The sequence below is a fragment of the Diospyros lotus genome, chromosome 2 (genome assembly GCF_014633365.1).
Source record: "Diospyros lotus cultivar Yz01 chromosome 2, ASM1463336v1, whole genome shotgun sequence".
Lineage (NCBI taxonomy): Eukaryota > Viridiplantae > Streptophyta > Magnoliopsida > Ericales > Ebenaceae > Diospyros > Diospyros lotus.
Window position 1 is genome coordinate 24506294 of NC_068339.1, and position 25947 is coordinate 24532240.

Below are 25947 nucleotides of genomic sequence, written 5' to 3' on the forward strand. Positions count from 1 at the left end.
AAATCTTGGTGCCAGTGACAGGGCTTTGGGAGGAATGGTCATCGACAGGGGTTTCAAAGGAGTAGGGAAGTAATCCCTTATCCCTGCAGGTGTCAATGCTGCTTTGAACATGTCCTCCAAGTTGTACTTGAACTTGAATCCCATTCCTATCAGCTTCTTCGACGAGAACGTCACACTTGGCCAGTTTTTGTCAATCCTTTCAAACCTGCAACGGCGGTGGGTGCGGGGTGAGCGGCGGCCGAGAGGGGGCGGGCGACGGCTGTGCCAGGGGAGAGCCCGGGGGGGAGGGGGGCGACGGCGGTGCAAGCGGCGGCGTCGAGATTTAGAGGGAGAGTGGGAGAGCAGTGAAAGAGGGAGAGAGAGGGAGTGAAAAGGTGTTAGCGGGATTTCAGAAAGAAAATAAAATAAAAAAATTAAAAATAAAATTTAATTCTTTCGGTAAAGTTTTCTGTATTAAAAGCAATAATTAATTTCTCAAGAAAAAGAAAAAAGCAAGAACTGATTTAATGTTCTGCTCTGAATCATCAACTCCATCGCCAGACCGCCACGGATCGTGTCCCTCTCACCACAATTAATTAGCCTTTTTTTTTTTTTTTTTTTTTTTTGTAGAAAAGACTAGAATCGCAATTAAGCCAATCTTGATTGGGCCAAGAAGATGAAGGCCTTTCAAAAAAAAAAAAAATTTATTTTTCATAAATTGATGGTGAATTCACGTTAAGATATTTTTAGATATACAATTAGATATATCTAACAATAATAAAAGGCGGTTTGTGTGTAAAAAGAGATTTTTACAAAAATACCGCATCAATGCCAACCAGGTGCAGGTGAAAAATATGGAAATATTTGTTTATTATTTTTAAAAGTGCCGTTGAATGGGAAGATTCCGACCACGTGGGTGGAAAGGTCTCGTGAGGGGGACAGGCACTGCAGTCTGCAGTGAGAAGACTCCTGTCTGTCTCTGCAGTCCGACAAGTCAACCAAATATAATAATATGAAAATATTATTTAAATATAAGTTATGATTGGTAAAAATATTTTGTATTTATATTTTGAATATTTATTTTAATATAAGACACAAGTGTCTAGAATATCACCATATATAAATATAAAATTTGGACATCCCATTTCATATATCATCTATCTATCTTTTGAGTTTTAATTAAATTATATCAATTAATTTTTTTTTTATTTTTCAAAATAACACTGACTTCTTTAGAGTTAATGGATTAGACAAATTAACCATTTTATTTTCATATATAAACTAATACATCCCTCTCTTTTCTGTCCTCACTCTTCTTTCCTCTCATTTTTTGTTTCTTTCCCCGCAGCACACCACTGGTGACCACTCCACAGTCCAGCAAAAGCCTTTCGACAGCCACTCGAGTCTCTCTCTTCATTTAGTTTTCCCAACTTGTAGCCACATTGTTGTGGCTTTTAATTCCTCAAGTCCTTTCATGTATCAATCAATCAAGCTATCTTACAGAATTATATTCTCAATAAACATTAAGAATGATGGATGGATGCATGCATGCATGCATGGTCTACAAATTAGGCTGGCTGCTAGGGTCAACGTCAAGACAAGTTCACTTGTCAAATAAAAAACTTGTATACATGGTAACATTTAACATTTTAACAATAGCCCTTCTTCTTATGCCGTGTAATTTGCTAGTCGCATACTTCCAACTCCGATCCATGATCCATTGTGGTAGCGGCAATTGTGTAAATGGTGTTGTAAAACCCACCACTTTGATATGGGTGGAGATGTCGTGCATTTATAATAGAGATTTTACCTACAGGTTGACGATTAACTATGTAATTCAAAATCAAATACAAATCATTCGAATATTATTTACATTTGTCACCTATAATTAATGGATCTGATCTTTGGAATCAATCTGTCCAACTTGATTTTAAGAGGGTATGGGAAATCTCTTGTAACCGTAATACTCCCCCTAGCTTGGCGTTTGAGAATCCCAATTCTCAAACTCGAAGCTTGGAATGAAAAAATATGAATGCAAGACGACCAATGCTCTTGGTAAATATGTTATTAAGTTGGAGATTGGTAGGAACCCGGGACGGATGTAGGGGGGACTCTAGGGGTGGGCTATATTAATATCTAGTTGGGCTAGGTTGCCTAGGCTTTTATATATATATATATATGTATATTTATTACTGTAACACCCCACTCTCTCGAACATGTCATAATTTAAGAAATTTGAGATTTTTTTTCTTAAAAATAATCTCAATATCATATTAAATCTCAAACTTTCTTATTTACCTACCTATCATGAGAACCATCATATATTATAAATCAATAATACAAGATTATTTATCAACAGAACATAAGTTTTTTAACAAAACTTGAAACATAACATAAGCAGGACATATTTGGTTCCTCATGAAGAAGAAAAATGCAGAGAAACATTTTTATCAAAACCATGACAGCTTGAATCGTTACATCTCGCCCATTTTCGTGCCTTCGCTGCAAACCCTATTTGGAACGTTTAAATGTTCTAGTGGCATAGCCCAAGTTAGATGATGAATCATCTAAGTAAGGGTACATTATTCATATCTCATGCATGTATGCAATGCAACATAACATCATTCATTTCGTTTGAATCGACCGTACCCAACTACTACTCTACATTTTAACAGTTTCCTTAATTATCAGGTCGAGGTGTATGGGTGCACCTTTGGCAAAGTAGCGGCGCCAATCCCTAATCCCAAACCCGTATGTGTGGCATAATCAATAATATCATCATATGCATAAAACATCATCAATACATGTAAATGCACTATACATGATGCGTAACTTAACACAACATGTCAATATGATAAAATCATTTGCATAAAACTGGTTTTGGATTGAACCACTTACAAATAAAGTATTTTCCATAAAACTAAATCTAGTTGAATAGTATCATTTTCCTTTTTGTACTAAATTCAGAAGACCTTAAAAAACGTGCACTATTTCAATTTGCGTGCCCGACCTCAATTATCATACAAATCATTTCATCTCAAGTCTCAAAGTATCCTATTCATCATATTTACTTAAATGAACATCAAGATCCATTTTTCCATAATTTTTTTGCATTTTTTTATTTTCTTTCTATTTTTCTCTTTAAAAACTCTAAAATAAATACCTACTCAAATATTTATTCAAATATGTTCACACCAAAATTCATAAAATACTATTCCAGATAATCTGGAATTTTCTACATTTTTTTTGGCTTTTCTCCTATTTTTCTCTAATTTCCATAATCCTTTTTTTCTCCAAAATTACAAAAATAAATATTTCTCACATCATTTTCCAAACTTTCCTCCACAATAATACCCACAATAGTTTTTTGGGTTTTCTATAATTTTTCAGAATTTTTTTCCTTTTTTTTCTTCTTTTTCTCTATTTTCCTAATTTTATTATCTTCTCCAATCATCATCTTCGACGATGGCAACCTGCAACTTGCTCCGATAGTCAATCTGACTTCACCATCTAAAAGATATCCTCAATTTGATCACAATGGTGCCCTTGGATACTTGAAAAAACATCTGGAAATGCCTTAAATCGACAAATTACAATCGACACCCGTTTTTCAAGCGAACTATTAAAACAAGCTCAAATGAACACAAAATTACACCAAAATTTTCAGAAATGATCCTAAAAATATGAGGAACAAAAGCCCCTATCCTTCTCCATCAATTTTTCCTCAAACATGCGAATTCAAGACTCGCTCAATTTTCGAACTCTTAAAACCCACTCAAATGAACACGAAATCTCACCAAATTTTTCAGAAATAATCCTAAAAATATGAGTAAAAAAAGCCCCTTACCCTTCTCCCTCAATTTTTCCTCAAACCCACAAATTTGAGAGATAATTTTTTGAAGAATTTTGGTTATCCCATAATCTCTATTTATAGGCAATCTCGAGCTCTCAAATGCTCATGACTACTCAATCCCACGCCTCTAAAGTTTATACTTTTCCCGGATCGAGCCAAAACATCATCACTTAACCCTTAAATTATTCACCAAAATTCGGCCAAAAATGGCCGAAAAAATGGAAAAAATCAGCCACATTTGTGGCTAATGTCGGCCTAGGCCCGACCCTGAGCATCCACATTATCACCTTCCTAATCTTCCCATGGCCAAAAAGTGGCTGATCAATGACCAGCAAGATGGCTGGTCGGCCATGGCAATCACCTCACTGTTCAAGTAACAAAAATTACACTTTAGCCCTTCTACAAATTTTCAATTTCACTTTGGTTCTTTATTTGAAGCCCTTAACCTTCCCAATAGTTCCATTATGACCCTTATGCTCTATACCTTTCATTTCCTTGAAGATTTAGAAATAATGTCATTTCGACCTCCTTCAGGCAAAATTAAAAAATTACACTTAGGTCTGAATCTACGTTTTGATCGTAGACTTTTTCATTTCAAGCCGAAACCACTGAAGGGTTGTTCTATATACTAAATATAAACCTCATTAGTGTCAAAAATCTTGCTTTGAAACACCTGGCATACACATGCCTTTATTTCTGGATTCTTACATCTCGAGTATTTCCCTTCATCAATTCGGTTGACCAAGATTGACAATATGTCTTTTAGATCCTTGGATACGACTATTTTGACATCATGGAATAATGAAACATGATACGTTTTATTCATTACAAATATGTGACCTTACATTCTCTTCTCCTTACAGAAATTTTGCCCTCGAAATTTGTTTACCCCAAATCCATTCTACCGACTAAGTCTTTGAACAAAAGGGAAAAATTACTTCTTATATCTTCTTCTCGCTCCCATATTAGTTCCTCGCTTACTGGATTTCTCTAAAGCACCTACACTAGTGGAATTGACTTGTTCCTCAAGACTTGATCTCTTCGATCCAAAATTTTAACTGGTCTCTTGAGGTAGGAAAGATTCTCTTGAACCTCGACCGCTTCTGATGGCATAACTTGTGACGGATTTGGCTCATGCTTTTGAAGTTGTGATACATGAAATACATCGTGGAGGTTGGATAAAGCCATGGGCAAGGCAAGTCGATAAGTAACAGGCCCAATTCTTTCTATAATGTCATATGGCCTGATATATCTGGGACTCAATTTTCCTCCCTTGTTGTAATACCTAGTATTTAATATCAAGAGTATTTTTGAAAATTATGGGGTCAAAATGAAATTTAGCAAAATTTTGGGCCTACGTGTAATATTCAAAACTTAAACGAAAGGCGAGGGTCTATGTCAAAGCAAGTAAATGAAGGTAAAATTGCCTAACTAAGCGATGTTCAACAAAACCAAGAGATTTGTGAAGATTTGAGGTCAAAAACACGCTATTAGGAGCATCCGGGCAAAAATGCAAATTATGTAAACTGCCTGAGGGAGGTCGAAACAATGAATTTTTCAAAAATTCTTGAGGAGAATGAGAATTTTAGAACTTGTGGGTAGTTGAGGAATTAATGAAAAGTCTAGGGGTATCTTGGATAGGAAGAAATGAGGTTGAAAAATAATTGAGGGATTAAAGTGCAAAAAATAGAAGTTTCAAGGTGTGAACTTGACCACTGCACATGGCCGTCAGTAGCTGCCTCTGGGACATCGGGAAGCTCGCTTGGAGGCTCTAGAGTAGCCTCCAGGTGATGATGGTTGTATTGAGGATTGCTATTGGCCGGAAAAAGTTGTGATGCAATCGGTTTTAATGGCGGAAGTGATCGCCGATTCGACTGGATTTTTCAAAGGCTTCATCACGTGATTTAGGGCTATTTGATTGGTTTGAAGGCTAGATTTGGGACTTAAGGGATAAGAGCAACTGAGATTTGGTGGGAATTCGGGTCAAGAACGAGTATAAAAGGAGGTTGATGGCTAGGGTTTCGAAGCACAATCGAGCGAAATTACTCCTAGTTTGGCTAGAATCGAGCAAAGAGGTTAGAGGGATTTTTTCCTTGTGCTGTGGGGATCATTTTTGGAGAGTTTTGAGGGGATTCGTGTGCGTTTGATAGAGTTTTAGAGCCTTGGCCAGAGAGTTGGGCCTCGCCGAACCGCGACCTGCAATCGCCTTTTAAGGCATTTTCCAATAACTACTTTGGCCATTTAAAGGTGCGATCGAGGTCGCCTCTTTAAGAGCTTCAAGGCCCTATAATCGGTTTGGCCATCGGAGGACGTTACAGACTGCCAGAGCTGGGGAAGAAGACCAGATAAGATGATGCACGTGGGCTTCACACGCCAGAGCTTGGGTAAGGCGCGTGAGAGTGCGTGAGATACTGTTTGGGCTTGAAATTAATTTTATAATTTTTCTAAAATTATTTTAGTAATTTTCATGGAAAAAGATTTGGTAAAATCTGGTGTTAGGTATTTATTATGAATTTTCGAATGAAATAAAGGTTTGGAAAAATAGAAAAAAGATGAAAAATTGAGGAAATTATGGAAAAAATAGAAATATTGATTTCTAAGGTCACAATGGTAAACGAGAGACGATTAGATTGTTAAGGAGAAGGATTGCATGCTTTTCAAGACACGACACGCATTTTGAGGCAAAAAATTACTTTTTTAAAATTAAGGTGAGTGATCTGATTCCATTCTTAACCTTGCTTGAAAGTGTGTTGGAGTGTGTGTAGTGGGTTCAGGTGAGTGGTTTTACCTTCCCGAGCTTAGATTATATGTGATTGAAACAGTTCAAGTGAGTGGTTATACCCTCAAAAACTCGGGATGCTATGCATAGGCATTTTATTTATGTACTTGTGACATCATATGCATATTGAACATGGGGTATATTGCATCAACTATTTTATTTGTAAAATAGTTGGTGCATGGTGTGTAATTTTTCATATCATCAGAATATTAATTTTCGTGTCATTGTTACGTCCATGGGGGACGGGATGAGGTCTTCTCAAGAATGGGACAAGGTTAATCCTAATGATCGGGTGCCATGGTAGGGCACTCAGGGATTAAGTATGTCGCGGCAAGGTCAATCCAAAGGTGTGTGGAATGGATTTTCAACGAGAGGTTGAGTATGTTAGGGAGATTTCTCAAGTTAAACGTGTTGCATGTCGTTGTTGTCTGTATATGCCACTTTTAGATAAATGATTGTTGATTTTGTTTTCCTCTTAGGAGATTTATTCTATCCACAATACTCGCTTTTTAGAAAGAATGTTAAATGATATAACCTCCTACAATACTTATAGAGCCTGTAACACTTGCTAAGTAATACCAAAAAAATAACAGTCTATCAAAAGAGAGAAAATGAGAATTAAACTTTTTAGTTATAATATCTCTCAATTGATATAAGGCATAGAAAATAAATAATAACAATGAATATAACAATAGCCTTGAGTAAAATTATTTCAATTTAAAGCATGAGAGATAAAGTATGAGCACTTATAAGTTAGAATATTTGGACTATTGTAATGAATGTTCTCTAATCCCATAAATACTGCACTAACCAAGTATTTATAGTTCAGGCCTACCAATGCCAAAAATTGAGCCGTTGAGGACGGTTGAGCTGCATTAAATAATGGACTAGTTAAGAATAATTTTTAGTTTAAAAAATATATATAATTTAAAACTAAAAATTAATTAGTCAAATAATTTATATAATTATTATTATTTATAACATTTAAACTATTGATCATTTATAAAATAAAAGATTAATATTAATCTCCCAGTTTATAACTAAGAATAAATTTGCATACTATTAAAAATATTTTAATAAATAAATAATTTATTTCATTCTTCAATCATTGTCCTTCAAGTACTCTTAGCGTTTTATTTGTATTACATAATTTTTTAATTCTTTCCCTCTTTCTTTATCTCTTATACTTATATTTTCTAATTGATTATTGATTTTGCTTTTCTGTTAAGAGACTTATAATTTTTAACTTAAAGAAAATATATAATTTAAAATTATAAGTTAATTGGTAAAATATTTTATATAATTATTATTTTTATAACATAATTATTATTAATCATTTCAGAACTTTTAGTAATTTATTTTTTTTATTTTTTTCTCTTTATTTCTTAAATTTATTTTGATTAGTTTAATATCGTAAAATTAAATATTTATAAATTAATTATATTTTAAAATAGTTGATAAATATATATTTATGTAAACAAATTATATATGAATTTAAAATATATATATTTATTGATTTGGAGGATAAATTAAAATATATATATATTTGTTTAATATCAATGATGGACACCTGCCTGTCGTTGACTAAGGCACCTGCCCCCGCCCCCCACCCACCCTCTCTCGTGCCATGTGCCCCCCCCGCCCCCAAACAACCCCACCCCTCTCCCCTATTTAAATGCCCTCATTTACGTCCGTTTTTCTCTTTCTCATTGTTCTCTGTTTTTCAATCTCATTTGATAGCAAATCATCCAACAAAGATGAGCCTCATCAACAAGTGAAGGTATTTAATTTTTTGTATATTATATTTTTAGTTGTTAATCATTTTAAGTCTAAAATATAATATTGAATGTTATTATTATATTTTTAGTTGTTAATAATTTTAGTTTTAAAATGCAATATTGAATGTTATTAGGAAATAAATAGTTATTTATTACTTTATTAATATATCTGTTTATTGATTAACTGTTAATCTAAATATTTTTGTTATTTATATTTATTGAATGTTATTATTGTTTATTATATATATATTATTATTATATACTCTATTATTATTATTATTATTATTATTATTATTATTATTATACAGAGATAAATAATAAGCGAGTTAGAAGGTTTTAGTGGGGGTTGTTCAAACCTCACAATTAAATATAAATTTTTTATTTAGTTTTAATTAAAAAAATTAAAATAAATAACAGAAGGGGGAGGGGGTTGTTTTAATAATAAATTTAAATTTAAATTTTTTTATTTAGATTTATTTTATAAATTAATAATATGTTATTAATATTAATAATATAATTGTTAAATAATTTTTGTAACTAAAAATAAAATTATTTTGCACCAAATGAGATATTTTAATTTTAAATTTAATTAAAATAAATTGCCCCCAAATTAGATAATTTAATATATAATTCAAACAAAATTAATAATAATCACTAGGATTGACGGAGGAGGGGGCGATCAGGGGGAAGGGGGGCTTGTTTGGGTGGGGAGGGGGGTTTAAATAATAATTTATTAATAAAATTTTAAATAAAGTTTAATTTTTTTATTTTTAATTATAAAATATTAAAATTAAATAACAGGGGTGAAGGGGTAGCTGTTAAGGGGGTTGTTTGGGGGTGTTTTATTAATAAACATAATTGGATGGTCGTTATTAAAATAAATACACGATATACAATTATTGCTCCAGAAACTAATATGGAAGAACCTTTCCAAGAGGCACTACAAGAAGAAGAGGTATTGCCGGCGAAATTTTCCCGACGGTTTGAATAATTGTCGGGAATACACTACAATCATGGACAGTTAACAAAACCGTCAGATATAGCATACATATCCCCGACGGTTTCTAAAAATCGCCGAGGATTTAACACAATCCCAAGCGATTAAAGTAATCGCCGGCTATAGCATGCACATCCCCGACAGTTTTTTAACCGCCGGGAATATGCTTTAGTATAATAACACACCAAAATTCCCCCCCCCCAACTCGCGCCCCCACCCAAATCTTCCCCTCACCTCATTCTCTTCCAAATTTCCCCTGCAAACCCTAGAGCCCTCTTTCGATCGCTCGCGCCTCGCTGTGTCTCTTTCGCTTGCTCGCCCACCCTCGCTCACGCCCTAAGTCGCTACCTCTCTCGCTTTCGCCCTCGCCCTCGCTTGCTCACTCTCAGTCGCTTTCGCCCTCGCTGCTCGCTCAGTCGCGCTCGCCCGCACTCGCTCAGCTGCGCTCGCTCTCGCCACATCTTGTGTTCCTCTTGCTTGAGGTATTTATTGATCTGTCTATTTGTTTTATTTTGTTTTCTATGTCCAATATGTTTCTCATCTTTATGTAGCTTTTCTTTCTTCATCTTCATGTACCAATTTCTAGACCATGACACCGAGTAGTGCTAGTTCACATTATGATGATACTAATCTGAGAAAATAAAACCTTTTTGTATGTTCGATTGCTTCTGTTTGAATGATTGATAGATGAATTCTCAAGTGTTATGCTAACAGTAACAGCACACCAGATAAAGGGGAATCAGCAAACTGTGTGGCATTAAATAAACTCAAAGCTATTAGATTAGGCACTGCAATTGTGTTGGTCGAGTACCTGAGATAAAAATCAGAGGGGGTAAAGTCTCGTACATAGAATGTCTCAATTGACTGCTTTTGGTTCCTACTTGTAGCGACGAACTAGCCTGAATGGGCAGTAACTTTATCTAATTGGGTAAGAGTCAGTAAAATCATATCTTTTGTTTGTAGGCTTTAATAACTTTATCTAATAGAGAAGTTGTAGGCTTTAAAAAGAGATATAAAACAACACATTAGAACTTAAATTTTAAATGAAATGATTTTAAAGTGAGGACTAATCTTTTGTTACTTGCATCGGGTAACAAATGTGGGATCTACTCATCTAATATTCTATTGTTATATCAGTGTTTTGTTGCTGGACATAAATAACAAACATTTTTATAATTGTTGCAGTTCCTTGTAAAATACCAAACATTTTTCCAGGCCATGCTCTATGTTTAAATCAGAATTTTATAATTGTCATCTACTCCCACGTTTACTATTTTTATAATCCTTTTCTTTTTTGTTAATTATAAAAAAACTGAAATTTACTCTACTTTTCAATTTTAAAATAAATGTTGAGTTCTCAATAACAGCATCATACTTTTATTTAATTTTGATTATGAATCTCTACTCTATCTTGTTACGTTAAAATATAATTGGTAGAAAAAAAAAAAGAGTTTTAGTGGCATTAATTTAGTGTTATTTTTAATGAAAATGACACAAAACAATTCATTTAAAACTCTTTTTTTTTTTCTGGCATTAATTTAGTGTTATTTTTAATGAAAATGACACAAAACAATTCATTTAAAAAAAATGACATTTAGAGTATGGATAGGTTTTAGTTATCTTTTGGCATTTTTAATTTTAATGGCACTGAAAATATAGATAATGGTACTTTCAACAAATTACACTAAGCAAAAACAATGAGGTGATAGAAAATTATTTAAAATTAAAAATTCAAATAAAATTCATTTTGTATAAATAATCTAAGTTTATTAGGAAAAAGAAAATGTTTAATCCTAGTTTGTAATGTGGCTTGTCAAGTTGCCACCTGTCTTTTCCAGTACCCTCCTGTCCCTCTAGTGGATTTTTTATTTCACAAAACAAACCCTAATTGCCAGCAAGACCAGCAACCCCAAAAGACCCATCTCAGCTTCAAATCTCAACCCAAAATGGCTTTGTCTTGCAATAGTGCTGCTCAAAACCTCTTTCTCAGCCACCAAATTCCATGAAGATCAAGCTGGCTTCAGACATCAGCCATAACACGCCACATACAGTTCAATTCCCTGCCCAGAAAAGATGCTTGAGATGCAGCACTAGCTACCAAGACAAGGATAACTCCCCAATTGCTTGCTCTTTCCATGGCCACACAACTGGTACTATGTCATCCTTTTCTGACATGTTTGGGTTCTTCATTTTTGTTTCCCCTTTTTTGGTTGGATGTTGGCCTCTTTTTCTCTTTCCAGGGGACATTATGCAGAAAACCCATGTGAAAACTTTGTCATTAACTTGCCGTGCCGTGAAAATGGGAAAAAGACAGCGCAACTTTAGATCTGTCATTCTTGCCCATTGGGTCTGATTCATATATGATTTTTTTTTTTTTATGTTCTCATGAAAATTGGATGGTTCTGGATGCTTATTTATTCTTTGGGAACTTCAATTAATTCTGGGAAATGCCGTCCATCTCATAAATGATATTAAGAATCTTAATAAAATTATTACAAGGCAAAAAAAGAATTTTGAGAAGCTTTTGTCATTAAAAGAGTCCCAAAATGCTGAAATTTTAAAAGACGAGGGAAATCATATATATAAGAGTAGGTATCCAAAATCCCTTTGTGTTTTGTTTTTCTCCTTAGAATTCCATTTACAATTAGGTACAATTAGGATACTCCCTCCACAATTTATTGATCTTAGTCTAGTGAAATTAGAATTTGGTACCCTATTATATGGTGTTTTAGTAAATTATGGACAATAATTTACTAAAACAAAAGAATATGAAGTAATATAGTTGAAGAAAACTACAAATGATTACTGAGTGTTTGAATCATTCTCAGTAATCAAACTTTAAATCACAGGCCAAAAAATTATTATTTCGAATAAATAATAATAAAAAATTATATATAAATTATTAAAATTATTTTAATTGAATCCTTATTCTTAATTCAAGTTGTTTCTCTTATTTAATTGAATCCTTATTCTTATCAAGTTTGATATATGAATTGTTCTAATGGAGCTGAATAAGAGTTGAATTAACATATCGAACATGCTAGATTCTCGATACGAACAAGGAATTCAGGAGTTCCTTTAGTTTGCCTATAGCCATAAGGCTCCTGGGGCAAGTATATATTGTCCATATATTAAATGTGTTAATAGATATTTTCATAAACGAGATGTTGTGGAAGAACACTTCATTTTGAATGGATTTGACACTAATTACATGATATGGACGGTTCATGGAGAGCTATATGTGCCTCGTCATAGTCGAAAAGAATTTCAAGATCAGGAATGTAATATTGGAGATGATATGGTGGGAATGATACATGATGCACATGGAGTTCCCAGACAAAATGTTGGAAATAGTGAAGAAGCTACGAGATTCTATGAATTGTTGGAGAAGGCAGAAACAGAGTTATGGCCTAGTTGTAAGAACTTCATGACATTATCGTTTATTATTCGTTTACAACACTTGAAGGTATTGGGTGAGTTGTCGGATAAAATATTTGATATGTTGCTTGAGTTGTTGAATGAGACATTCCCAAAAGAAGTGTCATTGCCACGATCGTATCGAGAGACTAAGAAATTGAGTGAGGATTTAGGTTTTAAGTACTATAAGTACGATGCATGCCCTAACAATTGTATGCTATTTTGGAAAGATGCGTCAAAGTTGGATAAATGTACTTTTTGTGGGGAGTCAAGGTACAAAGAATACGAGGTGCACGTGGACGACAATATAACTAAGGTGAAAAAAGTCGCTTCTAAACAAGTACGACACTTTCCTTTATCTTGTCTTTATTGATTGATGGACCTCGTGCACTGGGAGACAATATTGATGTGTTTCTGTAACCGTTGATTCAAGAGTTACGAGAATTATGGAGCGAGGGGATAGAAACTTACGATGCTTCAAGAAAAGAAACGTTTCACATGCATGCAGTATTGTTATGGACGATTAATGATTTTCCTGCATATGCTAATTTATCTGGATGAAGTACTCGAGGAAGAGTTGCTTGTCCTTGTTGCATGAAAGAGACTAAGTCCAAATGGTTAAAACATGGTGGTAAGTTTTGTTATATGGGTCACCGTAGATTCTTGGAGGACATGAGTCATCATTTTTGGTTAGACAAGAAGAATTTTGATGGAGCCATTGAGAACCGTGTTGCTTCTCCTCAGTTATCTGGCTATGATGTATTCAAAGATGTTGAATTTGTTAAGAAGATGTATGGAAACTGTGAGAATTCTGGCGTTAGTGTTGGGAGAGGAATGGGTGGTTGGAAAAAACATAGTATATTCTTTGAGCTTCCATATTGGCAAGACAATTTGATCCGACATAATCTCGACGTCATGCACATTGAGAAAAATGTTTGTGACAACATAATTTGGACGTTATTAAATGTTTTAGGTTAAACAAAGGACAACTTGAAAGCACGTCTTGATTTGAAAGAACTAGGGATAAGAAAAAAATTGCATCCTGAAGATCGTTTTGGTGGGAAGAAGTATTTACCTCCTGCGTCTTTCACGTTGAATCGAGAACAAAAACATATATTTTTAAAAGTATTGAAAAGTATAAAATCACCTGATGGATTCTCATCAAACATATCACGTCGTGTCCAACTCAAAGAACACACAATGAGTGGACTTAAGAGCCATGACAATCATGTTTTGATGTAGCATTTGCTTCCATTGGCAATTAGGAGGGTGTTCTAGAGGAAGTATGTCAGTAAAACTTTGATTAAACTATGCAATTACTTTAAACAGTTGTGTTCTAAAAACATTACAGTAGACGAGTGTAACCAATTGAGATCACGCATTATATTGGTGCTCTGTCACCTCGAGAAAATATTTCTACCGAGCTTCTTCAATATAATGGAGCATTTAGTTGTTCACCTGCCTGACGAAGTCTAAATTGCGGGACCGGTAATGTTCCGATGGATGTATCCAGTCGAGAGGTATATTAAGCCATGATTTTTTTAATTTATGAATTTGTTTGTTCTATTTTAAGTAAATATTGTGGATTTACTTGACAATGTAACTTATCATGTAGGTTCTTATTGACATTGAAAAAGTATGTAAGAACTAGAAGTCATCCAGAAGGATCTATTGCTGAAGGTTACTTGGCAGAAGAGTGTTTGACCTTTTGTGCAAGGTATTTGGATGATGTGGAAACAAAGTTTAATAGGCCGGTTCGAAATTATGAGGGTGCACATGGTCAACCTATCCCAAAAAAAGGGAAATTAGTCACATTGGATGAGATTTCATTGCAGCAAGCCCATCGTTATGTGCTAGCAAATTGTAGTACAATTTCATCTTATCGAGAGTAAGATTATTATAACCTAATCTAGTTGATCAATTTTGTTTTATAATAAAAAAAATAAAAATTATACTTTAATTTCACAATTCTTATCATTTGCATACAATGTAGGACACACTTACAATCCATTAGATTGGAAAGAAAATGTGCTAGCAATCGTGAAATTACACAAAAGCACCATGAAAACTTCCCATGATGGTTTGAAAAACATGTAAGTGATGTCTTAACATGCTGCCACCATACCCTAAACATCCATGTCTAACCATTTTAGAATTTGCATATATTTATTTGCATAACGAATTATAAACATGTTACAAAACAGGCTTATGAATTGCAAGTAAGTGGTCACGATGTACCCAATGAAGTGAAAACATTAGCTGTTGGGCCTCACTCATGGGCGTGGAAGTATTCTAGGTACATCATAAATGGATTCAAATTCCACACAAGGCGTCGAGAAAGGAGAAGAATGACTCAAAACAGTGGAGTATTACTAATTGCAAATACTGAAAGTTATGTTAGTTCAAAAGATAAATGTGCTATCAGTGGTGATGTTACCTTCTATGGAGTCCTAACAGATGTTGTTGAGATACGGTACTTTAACGAATTCAAATTTGTTTTATTTAAGTGTGACTGGGTTGACAATAACAGAGGGATGAAGGTTGATAGTTTGAATTTCATAATTGTAAATTTTAATTGTTTAATGTATCAAGAGAATAAACCAACAGACGAACCTTTTATACTTGCAACTCAAGCATCACAAGTGTGATATGTGGCTGATCCTCTTGATGAAGAATGGCACGTTGTCATGAAGATGACACCTAGAGATTTATATAACATGGGTCAAAGAAATGTGGCAGGGAGCTGTGACGAGAAAGATGTTTTAATTAGTAATCATGTTGAAATCAACAGTGATCAGTCCTTACATGTAGAGTTAGGAGAATCTGACGAAAACTACTCTTCTGGAGAATCTGATGAGGATGGTATGCTAGTTGATATATCAGATGACGACGACAATTCCATTCCTTATACTGCACATAGTGATGATAATGATTTCTAATATTGAAGTGACATGTATATGTCTTCCTTGCATAATATTTAATAGTGTGGTATGTATATATGTTTATGTTTTTAGCTTTTTATGTTTTGATTTGTTATTTTTGTTTTAACCTAAATTGATATGCTAACAGATTGTTTTTTACATTCAAATCAATAATAGGCAATTACACTGATGGCACCTAAGAGGCAGACTCGTTGGCCAATTGGATCCATGTCATGTAGTACAGATTCACACCACAATGATTCACAATCAGTTCCATCCCATAATCCAACCCCAAACCCAGTCCCGTCACATCCCCAGCATCCTGAAGAGGACTTGATCCACTCACAATCCAACCCCCAAGACTCACATAGTCAGCAAGGTAAATACCAAAAATTTATATGAACAATAATAAATTACTATTCTTTCCTAATTCAATGTGAATTTATTGTGTTATTATATTTTAGCAGGTACAAGTTCCATGTCATCTACTGCCAAGAAAGGAAGAGGAATATTAAGACAAATTTCAAAGTGGGGAAAGGAAAAGATTCATATTGAATTTGATGCTGAAGGACAACCAATTGGGGAGATGGCAACTAAGTTGGAAACCCAACTAGGTGTGATGGTAGGGAGTATTGCTCCTTTTACATTTACTGATTAGAGATCACCAGGGATGAAACCATATAAGGAGCGCATCTGGCAAGAGGTCTTGGTGAGTAAATAACGTCTCTGATTCTTATCTATTTGACCTTGAACTTTTATACTCTAATAAGTGTATCATTACAAGATAACACTGATGTACCCACAACATGGAGATCAATTTTCTTGCAACATGCTTCCAAGAAGTGGAGAGAGTACAAAGCCACCTTGAAGAGACATTATGATTGCCATTGTAACACCCCGCTTTTCTCTTACCGAGCGTGTCACTATGCTGGGGCCCAAAATATACATAATTTATTTTTTTCTTTCTTTCCCGGTACATAACTTAAACCTTAAGTACCGAGTCCTGAACAAAACCCCCAGCAAATCATTAAAAATGCAGAAGCGATAATCGAAACCTGATATGGTACATAATCAAATCACTTTATTTATAACATAAGAATTCGTACCATAATTAACATCATATCCTCAATATTGAAATACATAAATACATGGAGATTCCATAATATTCTAACAAGGCTAAACATCAATAAAGTATCAGCTAAAATATATCCGAGACAACCTGTTGAATCATTGGCCACGCCATCACGTGCCGTCATATCTCAACCTGCTCCCTGCCCTAACTGCAAGTCTAAAACTGGAACGTGAAATGTTCTAGGGGCATAACCCATTAGAAGATGAAACTTCTAGTGAGGGTCTAAAACATATATACGAATGCATGATGCAATAACATGAACAACATTTGCTCTTAATGTAACTTCCCTGGCCCGCAAGCCCGGCTAGGAATCCTAGGCTAATCCCGAACCTCTGTAGGATAAACCTAACGTTATTCCCTCAACGCCCTTGGGGAATTACGGCTACACTCTGGGGGCGACATCCTATTCCCATGCACAGATATCAATATGACAATAATATCATGCCATATAATTATCACGACTTTCAATGTAATATGACAAAATGAACATTGCATTCATAAATAGCATGCATATAAACAATCATATCATAATTATAAGTTCTTGTGAGAAAACCACTCACGAAATCATACTTAGAATAGAACAACTCACCTTTTGAAATAAACTTGCATTTTCTCGAAAAGCGTGCATCACCTCGATATGCTTGCCCCGCCTCGATTTTCATGACAACTCTCAAAAGTTGCACCAATCACATCATCTCGATCTCCTCAATCATAAAATAATATTTAATCACTAAATATCCTCAATATTCCATTTATTTCCTATTTTCCTTCATTTTTCCTTCTAAAAATCCCAATAAATATATCGGGACTATTTTTTCAAATCTTTCTTCACAACAATTCATAATAGACTATAAAATTCCAAGGAAAAATACTGGACATACCCGGATGTTGCGTTTTCATGCAAAACGAGGCTCTTTGGTGCAAAAACCGAGACATTCAGAATCCCAACTTCAAATCTTTTTCCACAGACCTCCGTAAAATAATTTTCCGGATTTTCTAACATTTTTTTCAGAATTTTTGGACTCACCACCCGCCCGCACGCTCTAGGGCAAGTGACGGCGCGTGGATGACCGCGCGTGACCGGCACGTGCCGGTCGTCTTCTCCGGCGACGGCCGTGCCGGAAAACCTGGTTTTCAATGCCATCTTCTCCCCCTTCTTCAGTCGATCTGAATGGGCCATCTTGAGCCTTGAAAGGACCATCGGAAGACGTCCTATCGGGGCCTCGAATGTTCGGCTAGGCGGACCGCCTCCTGACTCCGGCGAGGCCTTGAAACCCCATGAAACTTGCTCCAAAATTCTCCAAACTTACCAGAAATGTTCCTCTCACTATGGGCAACAAAAGCCCCTTAAAATGGAATGCCAATTCATTCAATAAGTTGGTCGATTTGAAACTCAAAAACCCTCTATTTTCGGCCACTATTGACGCCTATCAAATGAGCACCAAAATGCTCTAAAGTTTCCAGAATGAAACTACATCTCATGGGCTTCAAAAGCCCCTTATTATTGAGCCTCAATTCGTTCAAAACAAAGGCCGATTTGAAGCTTCCACTTATCCAAAATTCGGCTATCAAGAACCCTTATTTATAGGCATCCTCGATGCCTCAAATGCCTTTGGCCGACCTACCCACGCCTCTTAGAGTCTCGACCTCCCTCAGATGGCCCTCGATCGAGCCTTATCCGACAGCAATTGCAAGTTGCAGGCGCACCAAAATCTGGCCAACTTTGGTTGCTTTTTCTTCAAAATTCGGCCACCACGATGGCTTTTGTCGGGCAAGCTCTTTACAAAAGATGCTCCCCCGACCAAGCCTCGTGCAACCCCATGGCCAAAATCGGCCATGGCCGACCGGTCAGATTTGCCCATGCTAGCTTTTTCGAAAAATTGCATTTTGGCCCCTCAACTTTTGATATTCTCATTTTGGCTGTTCTCCACTTAACCCCTTGACTTTCCATAATCGCATTTAAGACCAAGTCCTAAAACGTCATTTTGACCCCAGAGGATTCCAAAAAAATATCGTTTCGGCCTCCCCTTAGCAATTTCCAAAAACTGTAGTTAGGCTCGAATCTTCACTTGGGCCCTAAACCTCTTTGTTTCTTCCCGAAACCACTGAAGGGTCGTTCCTTATGAAAAACCGAAGCCCCCTCAAGCTCCCGTTGACTTCCGGGAAGCCGTCTATAACAATTCGATATTGCAGCCTAATTGGTTGTTGCATTTTAGCTGTACCGAAAACTGTTCTCGATCTTATTTTTTTCGACGCTATAAATCATATCTCGGGGTGCTCATTAATGCCACATCATTTTCTTTCGGCATCTCGGCTCCAGGGCATCCCCGGCAGTCGATTTGGTCAATTTTTTGGGTTATTCAAATACCAATTTTCTCTGAAATCCCATTTCTCTAATAAATTGCTTATTTTTAATTACCCCAAATTTCTCGGGTATTACAGCCATGAGACAGATGCGGCTCGTTTATCAAAAATACCGCCTCGGGTGGACCTAGAACATTGGAAGGTTCTTGTAAAGTATTGGAGATGTGAGCAAACACAGGTATGTATGATTTATGTATGGTAGATATATCAAATGGATTCTCTATACCTAGTTCTAATTTCATATTATAAGTAGGAACGTAGTGCGACAAATCGTGCCAATCGAAATAAGCAAAAGATGGGTCACACAAGCGGTAGGCGATCACATCCTCAGGTTAGACACCAGGTAAGAATATAATGGATATTAGTTATATATATTTATTGATAATTTAATTAGTAATGCCTAAACTTTAAACATTTAATATATTTCATGTCTTATATATGTTTTTAGATGACTATTGAAAATGGAGATGACCCAGATAGAATCAAGCTTTTTAAAAAGATACACACCAAAAAGAGCGGAGAAATAGTAGACTCTACATCTTCATATATAATCGTATGTATTTCTAAAATTTGAAAGTTGTAGATATATTTTATTTCTTTTACTTGTCGATTTATGTAACTAATTTGTGAAATGTTTCTTGAGGAATAAATGGATGAAAGGTTGTCACAAATACCTGCTGATGAACAAACCCCAGATTCGCTAGAGGATGTCTTTACTCAAATATTAGGCAAAGATGGGCATGGCAGGGTAAGGATGGGAGGACTTGGAACATGCCCAACTAAGGTTAGACAAAGACAACAATATCAGGTGCCCCAAGAGTAGTATGACCAAATGCGTGTGCAAATTACTGCCGAGCTAGAAGAAAAATTTCAAGTTCAAATCCAAAGTCAAGTTCAAATGCAAGTTCGTGCAATACTTGAGGCAATGAGACATGCACCACCGACTCCAAGCAATACACCACAACCGAGACAGGTATGTCGTTCCATTAGTGCATTTCGTGATTTAAAATTACATGTTTACTTTAAATATTAACTAAATTATTTTGAAATATAGCCATCCTCATATGCTAGTGCTTCTGCTGCACATACAAGCAAACCATCACCTGAAGCTGAATGCGCTGGATTATCAACACCAGAATGTGGTCATCATTTAGAGGTAATTACAATTGAGTTTAAATACCAAGTATTTTGTTAATTACAATTGTGTTAATTACAAATATGCATAATTATGGATATGTTGCTAATGTAACTTGAGAAGATCAAAACAGATAATAATCCATCTGATATGATGATAAAACTTATTTTGTGATAGAATTTTGAATTTTGTAGAGGCATGATCAAAATGAAATTTAAGTGAATGGTTGTGTTTGGTGTTCCTTTCTCTAGTGGATGTGGTGGTACCTTATATAGTAATGGAAGTTATTCCAAGAAAATAGTTTGGGTTTTGTATGAATGTGATCACAATGGATTTTAGACAAAGGATTGTGTTTAGTGTTCTTTTCTCCCATGTGTTTACTGTAATACCCCATGTTCGTGTGAGCTGCCACGTAATTTCGATGAATTTAGGATACCGAAAAATTGGATTGATAGCAGTTATAAGTACCGAATCAACTGCAGGGAATGCCTCAGAGTGAAATTGTCTAAGGAAAATTATATGGACTCGACGAGCGTATCGAGATAGGATTTATGATATCGAAAGAAATTGAATCAGGAACAGTTTTCGGTACAGCTAAAATACAGCTACCATTTAGGCTGAAAAATCGAATCGTTGTAGGAGGCTCCCGAAAAATCAACGGAACTCTAGGGGGGCTCCGGTTTTGCGTAACGAGCAACCCTTCAGTGATTTCAAGAGGAAACGACAGCCCGGTGAGGACACTGGCGCGAAATCGTCCTTTTCAACTAAGATTTGAATTATTAATTGGGGATTTCGATATAGTAATGTAAATTAATTTGAAGTTTAAGGCCGTAGTTGCAATTAGGGAATTACACTAGTGTAATAGGGATAAAATTTGAGATTTAATGTATAATTTTTAGAATTAATTATGCAATTTATATATATATATATATTAAAATAGCATATAATTATATATATGTGTTGCGTGTAGCAGGCGCCCCTGCAATTCCGCCATGTTCTGCAACCCCATCACTTGCAACATTTGGATAGATTTACACGCGAATCCCATGCCCCTGCTAATTGATGGCTGTTAGTAAGTGTGATCTTCACGCAACAAGAGATGGCGCAGGTAGGGGAGATGATGGAGGCTTCGGCTATATAAGGGGAAGAGGAAGAGGAAATAAAGCAAGCCACGGGAGAAGCCGGCCTAGAGATCGAGAGAGAGCTTGTGAGATCAGAGAGTAAGATCGTGGGAGAGAGAGTGAGCGACCGAGGAATGGCCACTTCCAGCGGCCATGGCCGCGAAGCAGAGCTTCGATGCTGGCCATGGTGGACAAGGAAGAAGGAGCAGGGCAGCGCGCGGGGCGGTCATCAGCAGCTAAGACGAAGTCCAGGAAGGTCGGCGGGGTAGCGGGAGGTTGGAGCGTCGGCCAGAGTGCTGAAAGGCGCCAAAGCCAGCCGCACAGCAGCAGCGGCGGCCATGGCCGCAAAATGCTGCAACAAGGCAGTAGCAATCGCGGCCAACGGCGACCGCGTGCGGCAGCCAGCAGCGACGCGGCGAGCCCGGTGGTGGCAGCCGCGATGCACGGCGAGGGAGGCCGCGATGGCCGGCGAAGCTTGCCGAGGCAGTGGCTGGCGGTGGCTGGGCGCGTGCAGGGGCTGCGCAAAGAAGACAACGAAGAAGAAGAAGAAGAAAAAGAAAGAAAGAAGAAAAGAAAGAAGAGGAAATGAATAAGAGAAGTTGCAGGTGCGTGAAGGGAAGGAGGAAGATGAACAGTAAGAAGAAAAGAGAAAAAGAAAAATAGAAAAGAAAAAGAAAAAAAGAAAAAAGAAAGAAAAGGAAGAAAAAGAAAAGAAAAGTCCGGGCACGCGTTTCAAGGATAGGGCATGCATACCGAGGAAATTCGAGATGCTAAGTTAAGGTGAGTAAAATTCCTTAGAAAATTTCAGAAATTCAAGAATATTATTTTATGAATTATCGTAGTGAAATATTTGAGAAAATATTTTAGAAATATTTAATCTGGATTTATTGAGGAAAAATAGGAAGAAATAGAGAGAAAATTATAGAAAATGCCAAAAATTATGGAAAAATAGGTTTTAATGTTTATTTAAATAATTATGGTGATTAGGATATTTTGATGCTGAAGTTGAAGAGACTGGTGCAAATTTTGAGATTGGTACGCAAATCGAGACAAGGCACGGATATCGAGGTAGTCCGATAAGCTTGAAAAGGTAAGTGGTACTCCCCAATTAAAGTTAGTTTTACGGAAAATGCTTGGTTAGTAAGTGATTTATGTTTCCTCGAAAATGTTTTCATCATATTGATATGCCTTGATATGAATCCATCACGTAGACTGCATACATGACATGACTATGAAATGCATAAATACACGTTGATATCATTGATCACTCGCATATGAGGCCGTAGGGAGTACGAACTGGCACCGCTGCCTTACCAAGGGTGCACCCATACACCTCGGCTTCGAAAGAAGGGGGCCGCTAAAATAGTAGGTAGCATGAGGGGTGCAGTTGACACCTACGATGAAAGACATTGCATTCATACACGAAATATGTTTTCTGTACCCTTACTTAGATGATTCATCATCTAACTTGGGATTTGCCCCTGGAATATTCAAATGTTCCAGGTGGAGATTGTAGTAGATACGAAGATAAATGAGGCATGAAATGGCACTTAGCTAAGTGCATGAGAAATGAAATGTATGTAACGTAGCCCCTGTATTTAAGTTCTGCTACTTTAGATCTTGAACCTTTTGAGGAATGTTGAAAATGTAAGAATTTATTTGATTAATGTTAAGATATCAGGTTTCGATCTTTGCTTCCGCATTTGATGAGTATAGTGATTTTCTTTCGAGATTAATGTATGAGAATTCTGGGACGAGTTTCGAGGTATGTTGTGATTTAGAATTAAGTAGAAAAGAAAAAAAAATTTATTATCCCGAAAATATCCCAATTTATAACGCGCCCGAAAAAATGGGGCGTTACATTTATTGTTCCTTTCTTTGTGACTTGGCAATGACATGCAAGTTAAATTTTTATTCACAGTTTTTATTTAAAACGTACGATTTGTTAATTAAGTTTTGCATGCTATCTATGAAATTGTATAACAACCAAAAGCACAGAGCCAAAAGCACAGAGCCAGCCTATGTGAAGGTGAGGGTGGGGGGCTGAATGAAGTAAACAAAAGGAATTGAAAAAATGGAAACACAATGTCCTTTTCTTTTTTGAAAATTTTTGCATTTTTAAAACAAAAACAGGTATCCAAACACAGTCTTCTTTTTTTGTTTTCAAAATTTTAAAAATGAAAACACTACTAAAGATGCCCTAAGAAATCATATGCTTAAATTTACTTTAGTCATTCTAGTGCCCACTAGGAGATCTTATGAAATGCATGAAACTGTTAGGCGCTGATCGCAACAGTTGAAAAGGACACTGCTAAAAATCAAGGGTTGGACAGTTTCTCATTCAGCACAAACAGACCAAACTGTTCCTCAGAAAGTTTTTCAGAGACTGAACTTGTTAAAACAAGAATAAGTATGATCCCTAATAAATAAACCAGACAAACAAAAGAAATTCTTAAACGTTACCTCCTATGCTCGCAATGTCCAATACTGATCTTTAATATTCTCAATCTTCTCACTTAGTGGGAAAATCTGCAAAATATATATGGAGGGAGAATGGGGCATATGTTAGACTCAGAGAATTGGGCAAGGATGAAGCAAGTAGTAGTCTAGGTAGACATTGCTCAATAAATATAAACATTTATTATTAGATCTTAATTCAGCAAATAAATCTATAAATTGTGAACTTAATTCAGCAACTTAATTAATATAAACATTTCCCAAATAAATTGAGCACCTTAAACTAATTAGATCTTAATTCAGCAACTTCCTGACATGAAAAGGATAAAACAAATGCAAGACACAGGTAAAGCAGTGTCCAATATCAACAAAGAAACTGTAGGAGTTTTAGGAAGTAATTTGAGAATATGATTTGATAATGAAAATATTCTGGTTATACTTAAAATCTATAATAACATTGAAAGGCCACTTTGTTCAAACATTTTACTTCATTTAGATTCATCCAAAAGGAGGTCACTTCAATCACTATAATACTTTAAAACACAGCTCATGACAAAAAGAAACAAATCGAAAAGGCAAGAAACTTTCACATAGAAAAGGCCAGCCCATCAAGTTGCATAAAGTACCTTGTAGATCTTGTGATAGAAAACTTCAAGCAGCCTTAGTTCTGCATCTAGATGAGACAACTCAACTTTATTATAATTTAAGTATGATAAAAGATCATATAAATATAAAAACACTAACAGGAAACGTGTAGCTTTCATTTGCTTGTGATCAAGAAAATTGAAGTTAGTTTTCTTGGCATCAGTTGTAGAAATAGGCAGACAGAGTATTAAACCTTGAAAATTTGTGTAAAATATACAGTTGCAAGCCTGCATCATGTCTTGAAGGTGCCACTACCAATTAACACTGATTGATCTTTTTTTTACCCTAAATATTCCTCTTTCCATAATCAAAGTGCCCATTGTTTTAAATAACTAAATATGATATTATCAGTTTACATGTGGATTAGTGTTAACTTACCATTGATGATGAAGGACTCATTTTTATCTTTTTACTTTTAGCAAATAACTAAATATGATATTATCAGTTTACATGTGGATTAGTGTTAACTTACCATTGATGATGAAGGACTCATTTTTATCTTTTTACTTTTAGCCTCTGATTATTTTCCAAAAGAGTTAATTAATTCTTATTATTCTGTATGATATGACAAATTAGTGAATTTGTTCACTTGATGAATGGACGAATACCTCGCCACATTGTTGCTGACGCAATCATTGTGTCCATTAATCCGACCAAGTCTATAGGGAGAGTAGAGCTAGGTAATGAGTTTGTTGAAATTAGTATTCAAAAAGTGCTGAAGCCTTTATATCCATTGCCTCGACAATTTTCTGGGATACGTGTCTTGAGGGATGCTAATAATAATAAAACTACGATACGATGGAGGGTCTCTGATGTAAGTGTTTTTGTATACAATTGTTATGCAATTTTATAGTTAATGTACATACTTATAGATCTATTATTTTTCAATGCAGATCGAAAAAATATGATATGCAATTTTGGTTGGAGCAGCATGGTGGTGTAATCAAGGGTTATCTGAGTTTAGGGTTGATTTGTATGTGCAAAAATGTATTGTGTAATGAGATGGGACAAGATTGATCTAAATGATCAAATGTGTTGTACTTAAATAGATCTATTGTATACAATTATTATATGTGTAGTGGGTGAATCTTTTAAAATAGTTGGTGATTTTTTGTTATACAGGTTTTGATTGTTATACAAATGATTAATGTTATACAGGTATACGGTTTTTAAATTTTTTTTTGAGTATTTCCGACGGTTTTTATGGTTTTACCGGCGGTTGACCTACTGCTGGCATATTGTTTTAAAAATTTTGGAGTATTTCCAGCGGTTTAGGAAAACCGCCGGCAAAGTGGAAACTTTGCCGGTGGTTTTCCTAAATCGCTGGAAATTTACCGGCGATTTAAAATACCGCCGGTAATGATTTTTT

At 35.6% G+C, this 25947-nt stretch overlaps 1 long non-coding RNA gene across 1 annotated transcript; it reads left to right on the top strand.

The window, feature by feature from the left end:
- The first annotated feature begins 15910 nt into the window (after nt 1-15910).
- On the top strand, nt 15911-25597 carry LOC127795260 (uncharacterized). Its single transcript, XR_008021772.1, has 7 exons — nt 15911-16103; nt 16192-16433; nt 19299-19398; nt 19474-19563; nt 19669-20193; nt 20275-20376; nt 25472-25597. It is a non-coding gene; the product is annotated as an uncharacterized LOC127795260 (long non-coding RNA).
- The last annotated feature ends 350 nt before the right edge of the window (nt 25598-25947 follow it).